This window comes from Notamacropus eugenii, chromosome 3, assembly GCF_028372415.1.
Source record: "Notamacropus eugenii isolate mMacEug1 chromosome 3, mMacEug1.pri_v2, whole genome shotgun sequence".
Taxonomy (NCBI): Eukaryota; Metazoa; Chordata; class Mammalia; order Diprotodontia; family Macropodidae; genus Notamacropus; species Notamacropus eugenii.
Window position 1 is genome coordinate 108,634,890 of NC_092874.1, and position 10,102 is coordinate 108,644,991.

Genomic DNA, 10,102 nt, shown 5'->3' on the forward strand with positions numbered 1-10,102 from the left:
GGTGATAATATCTTCATACTACTTCATAAAAGGCGTAGAATAGAACATGGAAACCTTGGAATCAGGTGGGCCTGAATACACATTATAATTCTGCCATGTACTGGCCATGTGACCCTGTCCAAGTCACTTAACTTCTCAGTGTTCTGAATCAGTGGTTCTCAAAATATGGTTAATTCTCCCCACCCTAGAACCCAGACTCTTTTGGAGTTTTGACCTCAAGGTCAAAACTGTTTTCATAAAAATTCTAAGGCATATGATAAATATCAACAAATGTAACTCATGTAAAAACTCCTTTAGGCGGGTCCTCAATAATTTTTAAGAATGTAAAGAGATCTTGAAACCAAACAGTTCAGAACTACTGTTCTAGATAACTCTCTTAAAATTGTAAATTGCAGAGAAGGGACATTGGTAGAAGGAGTTTCCCTATCAGGGAACTCCATATATTGATTATATTTTTGTCCCACCCTAGCCCAATCCCTAAAGGTTGTTGCAAAGAAAGTACTTTGCCAACCTTATAGGTCTCTATAAATTTGTCATTTCTTGAGTAAAGACTTCTGTTCTCATTGATCCAATGTCATTAATGGGGGATTAATTTGAGTACTTTGAAACAGATCTTACTCTTTTTTCAATTATTTCTTAGTTCTCATCTCCATACAGAAACTGGAAAATTTTCACTTTCAATATTTTATTACACTTTCTGGTAACCCTCAATCTTATTTTTCCATCCATTACATGAATGTCCCCTAAGTAATTTGAAAGTCTGAAAGTACCAAATTCTGGCTCTGAGCTGTCGGACTCAGAGTGCAAGGGAAGTACCTAAGGACAAGAAGAATACAGTCACATCCCTTTTAACCTCAGCTTCCCCTCCCAACCCTACTCCCCACAAGAACATCAGTTATAAATATGATCTATAGCTTGTATGAATGTAGAGAAAGCAGTATGAATAAATAAAAATCTATTTTATTTCTATTTATATTTTGTTTATAAATGTATTAATAAAAATCTATTTCAGCTTCCCACAGTTAAATTTAGTATCTGTCTTTTTGGCCTCAAGAGCTACACCAAACTAGCCAACGCATATAAAAGAGGAAATAAGACTCAGAAAACTTGGGCAGTGCGTTTCAGGTTATGACCCTGATTATAAGAGATAAGAATGAGACCATGTATCCATGAACTTGACTGGATGTTTTTCTAAGTGTTTGCTTTGGGTGGATGTGATTTGACCTTTGGAATCATCAACTCTATGCTCATGAACCACAAGTTTACTTTATTATGGGCTTTTATGACTTAAGGTTAAAACTGCAGCATTATTGTTGGCCTATCAGTTAAGGGAAGAGTGTTTGCACAGAATAGACAAGTTTAAACTTCACAAGGCACACATTTCACACCAGGGAGTCAGGCTCAGCAAACTACCCTTTGAGAAGAGATGTGAAAATATCCTAGCTCATGAATTTGCTGTTGCCGTTTCAGTCTTGTCTCTTTACCCAGTCTTCAGAAATGTGTGGCCAAATCTTGGCCACTTCCCAAGAGGATAAAAGGCCCTTAGAGAAGGATATCAAGTTATTTTGGGAAGTGACCTAAGAGAGTCTGAAGTGATTGGAATTAAAGAATCATCAGTGAAGGCATAAGCATTTTTTTATTGCCTTATTCTGCAGAATGAATGGATCTTTAGCTCCCTGCAAGGCAAAGCAAGTCTATGCCTAAGCAGTCTATGCCTATGAAGAGAAAAGACAAGGTGCTTAAAGAATCTTTTTTATAGGATCATAGATTTGAGGAGCAGGAAAGATCTTTGGATCTAGACCAACTCCCGCTCATTTCACAGGTGAGTAGAGGCCCAAAGAGACCATGGGAAGGGAACAAGTATTTTTTAAGCACCTACTATGTGTCAGGCTCTGTGTGAAGAGCTTTACAGACATTTTCTCATTTATAAATATCACCCCATAGGTTACATGGTTAGTTAGGGGCAGAATGGGAATTTGAACTGAGGTCTTCTGAGGACAGAGACAGGGCTGTTTCCTGCCTTGGTATCAGTACTTTTCACAATTGACTCTAACTTCCTCTTTATTCTTTACCTGTTTACCCTTTGAGTCATTTCAATTGTGTTGCACTCTTGTGACCTCTTTTGAATTCTCTTGGCAAAGATACTGGAGTGGTTAAGGGTTAAGTGACTTGCCCAAAGTCACACAGCAAGTATGTGTCTGAGGCTGGATTTGAATTCAAGGAGATGAGTCTTCCTGATTCCAAGCCCAGTGCTCTATTCATTGTACCACATAGCTGTCCTAAGTATATACTCAGCAAATGAATATTCCTTACAAGTTTAGAAAATCTTGTAAAAGTGGGTATTATAGAGAGCTGCAATATTGTATGACTCCCCAGTAGTCTCTCCTGTAACACCTGTAAAACCTAAAGGTTTTAGAATATTCTGCAGGTACAAAGGCTACTGGCTATTATTATTCTAGTTTCACTAAGGTGATTTCTGGGTTCTTTTGGTTTCTGGGTCCCAAAACCTTGTACAGGGATGCTTTTGCCAAGCTACACCATGTAACTAACTATCCTGCCCAAGAAGGGGAGATAAAACCTAACATCTCCCTTTCTAAATTTGGCTTGAGATTCATCTTGGGAATGATGCTTCAAATAACAGTTTATGCTGGTTTCACTAATCCTTCATTTATTCATCTAATAAACATTGATTAAGTGCCTGCTGTGGATGTGCTGGGAGCTTTGGAAGAGAGAAAGAACAAAGTGATGTCGCTGCTTTCATATACAGTCTCATAAGGAGATCAGACATGTACACAATTTGTACTATTATGCAAAGTCTGAGTTTTTTTCCTGGGATTTGGACCAATAAAAGAATGCAGACAAATTTTCCAATGATCCAGATGAAGAATCAGAGAAGAACATGAGGGAGAACCCAGGATAAGGAGTAGACTTGGGTCTTTTGTGTATAATGCCTATGCACATTCCCTCTCTGACCCCACCAAGGGAACACTTGTTAGCCTCAGAGAAATATTGGCAACAAGAAGAGGAAACTTCGATGTTAGCAGAAGGTGGAACCACATGGCAGAAATGGCAGCAGGTCAGGCTTGAGGGGAGCAGACAGATGGTAAAAGCTCTTGGACCTAGCCTTCTTTAAGTGTGGAAGGATTTGCTAGACCCAGTTACCTAGAGAGAAGGGGAGTGACTACAAACTACATGGTATTTATTAGCTTCATCATTCCTTTGGAACTGTCTATGTAGACCTATGAAGGAAGATGCTATTTACATCCAGAGAAAGAACTAATAGAAGTAGGTATAGAATTGTTTTACATATATATATATACACGTTTGGTTTTAGTGATAGCCTTCTCTAGGGCAGGGTGGGGAGAGTCAGGGAAAAAAAATTAAAAATGCACAGCAGAGAACAAAAGAAAACTTAGAAGAAAGGACAGAAAAGCAGGGTAGCTTTGAAAATGATGTGTAGTATTTATTACGTAGTTTTTCAAAAAAAGTAAACTGTGAAATGGAAATTCGTGATTTTATATTGAATCCTCTTTTGATCTTGTGCTGTATATATGGAAATGTTCTTTTTTCATCTTTTTTAATTTAATTATATTGAAATTCAAAATTAATAAAAATTTAAAAATAAGTAAAGAAAAAAGAAAAAATCTGTCATCTATTATCTGTCTGTGTTGTGTATGTATGTGCATGAGTACACACACAGACATATATATGTGTATGTGTATGTGTATGGTCTGATGGTTTAGTTTTTCTGCCAACAGCTAAGCCTCACAGATGGATTGAATATGACATCTTATGCAATTGACTACAGTTTTTTAGAGACAGATAAGACAGTCGAGCATACAGGGCATATGAAAGGAATAGTACCCAGTCAGGAAGGATATTTATTTAAGACAGTACAGCTGCTTGCTGGAACATTGCTGTTTAATGTACTTTAGGATACAAAGTTCTCTGGAAAAAAACAAATTTGGTTTTAAATGCTAACATATATTAGAGTGTCTATGAGATCCTAAAGTTCTTTTGCAAGGAGTCCAATGGTAAAAATAATTATATAATATATGTGTATTTTCCATGTGTGTATATGTGCATATGTAGATATACATACATAAAGATGCAACCTTATAAAAATACTGCATGTGTATTGTACACATACATGTATATCTACTTATGATTGCACTGTGTATGTATATACATATGTATATATATACATATATGGATATCTATATCTTTATATCAACATGTGCATATTACATGCCTGTATATGTAGCTACATACTCATAGATATATTTCATTTCTATATCTTTATGCATGCATATTACATATATGTCTATCATCTATCTATCTGTCTATCCATCCATCCATTCATCCAGAGCTTGTGATTCTGGGACCCAGGTTACACAACATATATCAAGCCTTCTTTTTACTTCCTGGTGCTTCTCAAGAGTCCCCTTAAGGTTACGATCAGTTGCTCCCCTTTGCTGCTACACAGCAAGAGGTGGGGAAGCAAATACTGTAAGAGAGGGAGTACAAGAGTATCTTTCATCCTCTTAGCCCAGCAGCATCCCAGTCTCCTGACCCAATATCTATTTTGTAAAAACAAGGTTTGTCTCTGTTGGCTTGACACTCCACTATGAAGCCAAACCAAATGGTTTGAAAAAGAGTTTTGCTTGTTTTTCAAAAGCCAAGAGTTCAGTTTACCCATATGAACAACCATTCCTAGAGAAGGCTTTTTAAAATTTTTTAACCATGCAGTTGACCAAAATATTTGTTTAATGCATCCTATAAAAAATGGATCCTATTGTGGGTCTATCATTCCAACGGGATCCCAGGGTCTATTAAGTTCCTAAGTTACTACTAATTGCTATTGAACAGAGCCCACCTTGCTTCTCACGGGCATTACTTGTTTAAACAAATGTTTTACTCAACTGCAGGACAGGCTTTGAGGTATGTGGCTGAGATCCATAAGTGATTAAACCAATGGGCCTGGTGCAGGGTAATGTGTCATAACTCAAGGCCAATCAAAGGGTATAATTATTTGCCCACCTTGTGGTTATTTCAATAACCATTCGTCATCTATTATTCACCCACCCTCTCTCACCACCACCAGCCCCTATTCACTTTCCCTCACCCAGTTTCTGCCTTCCATCAACCTGTCTGCTCATTTACCATACCTAATGATTCTTTCTGCCTTAGTGGTGTGGCATTAAGGAAATTTTCCTTCCCTGCTTTGTTGAGGTAATCCCCTTACAGCCAAATTTCCTACCTCATCTTTTCTCTTTGTACCCTTTAACTACTTATGGCTCCCATATGTTTTCTATGCCTTGCAGTGAAACAGCAGGCCCAGACAGGATGTCTGGAGATGTCAATTCCGGGAGACTGCAGTAATTAATGTTAGTATCACAAGGATCCAGGGCACAGGTCAGGGAAGCTCTGTAGTTACCAGAGAAGTAGTAGAATTGGGAGTAGGAGGACTTGGTCTGAATCACATTTTTTGCTATTTGCTATTTAGATGACCTTGGACAAATCAACCTCCTGGAGCCTCAGTTTATACTCATCTATAAAATGAGGGAGTTGGAATACCATACCATTAAGGTCCCTTTCAGCTCTAAATCTTATCAGAGCCAACTTAGTGTCATGGATAGAGCTCTAGACCTGGAATCAGAAAGACCTGAATTCAAATATGGATGAATGAATGAATGAAGTGAAAAAGTATTTATTAAGGGCTGACTTTGTTCCAGGAGCTATGTTAGGCACTAATGATACAAACACAAAAAGCAAGAGAGTTTGTTCTCAAGGAGCTTACTTTCTAATAGACCAAAAAACCCAGTACATATAGGGCACTAGGGTTTAAGTCACTGGGATGGTAAGTAGAATCTTATAGTAATTAATCAGCCTATCCTTTCCAGGAATGGTAATATTCATTTGATTATTTGTTCCCAGAGGAAGAGATAAAAACCTAAGTATGAGAAAAATCATTCTGAGGTATAAAAAAATTTATGTCCAATTCACTAAATATTTCTTAAGTACTTACTACTGGGAAGCAGTAGAAGATACAGAGAAAAAAATGCAGCAATTCCTGCTTTCAAGGAGGTGACGTTCTACTGTGGGGGGAATACAGGGTTTGTGATAGACAGACAGACAGACAGACAGACAGACAGATAGATAGATAGTTAGATAGATAGATAGATAGATAGATAGATAGATAGATAGATAGATAGATAGATAGATAAACAGACAGATGGATAGACAGACAGACGGATAGACAGATAAAAATATGGTCATTTGAAGAGGGACAACTAGTCGGATTAGGAAAGGCTTTGAATTGGAATTAGCACTTTAATTTCATCTTTAAGGATGTTAGGCATTTTAACAGCTGGAGGTAAAGAAAGAATACATTCTAGGAATGGGGAGAATTTTTCTGAAGACCGGATGGCCACTTGTTGAGTACAGGATTATATATCCAGAATTAAAGGGACCTGACATATCACTTAATTAGTCAGTCAAAAGCATGTATTAAAACTGTGCTAAGCACTAAGGAAACTACGAAAGGTGAAAACACTGTACTCTCAAGCAGCTAACATTCTAATGGGGAAGACAATGTGTACTACTGACTCTCAGTCAGGTTTGAGCTGGTCCCAACACATTCCTGCTTGAATCTCTCAAGCCAGAACTGCATCAGTATTGTATAAACAACTCATGAGGTATGAGCAACTTTTCATAGATAATCCCATTGTATTTCCTGTATAATCATTACAATTGATCAAAGATTGCTTTACACTTGATTTAAAGTCCTTGATTGGTTGATTCAATGCACAAGTAGAAGTAGTCTCACTTAAAGTATCAGGGCTTTCAGTACCTTGCTGCTTACTGTGAATGGGGCAGGGCTTTCTGATTGATTTAGAAAGAGAAGACTCTCTAAACTCCAGTTATATACAGGGTAGATGGAAGATCATCAGTATGAAAGATGATCAGTACAACTTCTCATCTTATAGATGATGAAACTGAGGCTCAGAGATGATGATAAGTGACTTACCCAAGGTCACACAGGAAGTAAGAACCAGAGGTGGAATTCAAACCCAGGTACTTTGATCGAAGAAGGGCAGCTGTTTCCACTGTACCATGGAAGTGTTATAGAGTAGATTCTTTTTCCTGTATGGTTTATATTATGTGATCACTGAGATTCATTCCAATTCTAAAATTTTGTAATTGAATGAAAGTGTGGAATAAAATAGAATAGAAATAAGTGGAGAATAGAAAAAAGGGGAAAAAAAGAAAAAAATCAAACAACTTCAGTTTTAAAGGAAGTTTCCACTACTGGAAAAATCCACAGGGCAAACTAACTTTGTTGTTTGGTTCCCTCACAGACTACTTGGGCTGACACTTTTTTTGTAAATTTCCATAATAGTCATGTTTAAGGAGTTATGATTCCCCCTCCTCCCTCCTTCCCAGGGATCAAAAAAAAAAATGGTTTATCATCAACATCAAAGAACTTGAAATAAATGTGCATCACCATGGAATATCTCTGAATCAGCAGAATTCTTGTAGGTCTGTTTCTAACCCTGGTTAGAGAGACTTTCTACCTCATCCTGCTTATTATTATTCTACCCCAGCATAAGATTCTTCCTTAGCTATTCCAAGTTACAGCCTGTCCTTTTTTTTTAATGTCTCTGGGAAACAATTCAACACATCTTCATCCTCTACTTTCTTAAAGTACAGACCAGCTCCTGATACTCACACTTAAAATTAGAATGACTGGCATTTATGTAGCAATTTAAAGTTCATACAGTATCTTATTTGAGCGTTACAATCCTGGGAGGGCGGTGGCTACAGCTATTATCACCACTTTTAGAAGACTGAGGTCCAGAAAAGTTGTGATTTTTTTTTTTTAGTTATCATCTAGCTATGAAATATCAGAGCTAAGGTTTATACCGAGGCCATCTTTTTTTTTTTTTTAACATTTTAAAATTTTATTTATTTTTATTTTTCAGCATTCACTTTTGTAAGATTTTGAGTTCTAAATTTCCCCCTTTTTTCTCTTTCCTCCTCCCCAAGACAGCATACAATCTGACGTAGGCTATACATGTACAATCATATTAAACATATTTTCACATTAGTCATGTTGTGAAAGAAGAATCAGAACAAAAGGTGAAAACTATGAGAAAGAAAAAACAAAAAAGGAGGAAACAGTGTGCTTCGATCTGCATTCAGACCCCATAGTTGTTTCTCTGGATGTGGATAGAATTTTCCATCCTGAGTCTTTCAGAGTTGAATTAGATCCTTGCATTGCTGAGAAGAGCTAAGTCTATCAAAGTCAGTTCTCATACCATACGACTGTTACTGTGTACAATGTTCTCCTGCTTGTGCTCAGTTCACTCAGCATCAGTTCACATAAGTCTTTCCAGGTTTTTCTGAAATCTGCCTGCTCATCATTTCTTATGGAATAGTAGTATTCCATTACATTCATATACTACAACTTGTTTAGCCATTCCCCAATTGACGGGCATCCCCTCAATTTCCATTTCTTGGCCACCACAAAAAGAGCTGCTATAAGTATTTTTGTACATGTGGGCCCTTTTCCCATATTTATGATCTCTTTGGGTTACAGACCTAGTAGTGGTATTGCTGGATCAAAGGGAATGCACATTTGTATAGCCCTTTGAGCCTAGTTCCAAATTGTTCTCCAGAATGGTTGGATCAGTTCACAACTCCACCAGCAATGCATTAATGTTCTGATTTTCCCACCTCTTCACCAACAATTACCATTTTCCTGTTTTATCATATTGTCCAATCTGATAAGTGTGATGTGGTACCTCAGAGTTGTTTTAATTTACATTTCTCCAATAGTGATTTAGAACATTTTTTCATATGACTATAGTTTTAATTTCTTCATCTGAAAACTTCATATCCTTTGACCATCTATCAATTGGGGAATGACTTGTATTCTTATAAATCTGACTCAGCTCTCTACATATTTTAGAGATGAGGCCTCTGTCAGAGATACTGACTATAAAAATTGTTTCCTAGCTTTCTGCTTCGCTTCTAATCTTGGATGCATTAGCTTTCTTTTTGCAAAAACTTTTTAATTTAATGTAATCAAAATTATCCATTTTGTATTTCATAATGTTCTCTATGTTTTGTTCAGTCATAAATTCTTCCATTCTTCATTGATCTGACAGGTAAATGATCCCTTGCTCTCCTAATTTGCTTTATAGTATCACCCTTTATATCTAAATCATGTACCCATTTTGACTTTATCTTGGTACATAGTGTAAGATGTTGGTTGACGTCAGGTTATCTTTTTGTTGTGATGCTGTACTCTGCCCTCTGCCTCTAATTTTCACCCTTGAACAACACATTCCTGATTGGTGAGAGTTCATCATATCTAGGTTTCTACCTGTTGCTCTGGGAACAAATAATCAAATAAATATTACCATCCCTGGAAAGGATGTATTGATCAATTACTATAAGATTCTATTCACTGTCCCAGTGACTTAAACACTACTGTCCTCTGTGTTTTGTTTTTTATCTATGTAAGCTCCTCAAGAGCAAGGACTCTGTTGCTTTTGTATTTGTATCATTAGGACCTACCATAGTACCTGAACATAGTCAGCCCTTAGTACTTTTTTTACTTCATTCATTCATATTTAAATTCTAGTCTTCCTGATTCCAGGTGTAGAGCTCTATGCATGACATTGTTATCTCTAATAAGATTTAGAGCTGAAAGGGACATTCCCTTATTTTACAGATGAGTAAACCAAGGTTTTAGGAGGCTGACTTATCCAAGGACACCTAGGCAGGGAATAGCAAAAATGTAATTCAAAACCAAGTCCTCTTACTACAAATCTTGTGCTCTTTTCACTGATGGTCTTACCTTTCTTAGGTGTTCTGCACTCTCCACAGGTATGCTGACCTAGTGGGAAGGCAGTGGGAAATAGAGAGCAGATGGACAGGTAACTGGAAGATTTGTAGTATACTTATGTTATATCTCCCTGGTCCTTAGCTATTTATAGCCCTGCTTGGGAATGCCCCTGGACTAAGAAGTGGATTTACTGAAAGGGCCAGAGTGTGCTAATTTCAGTTTTGTTCAGGTTGTACATCTGTAAAA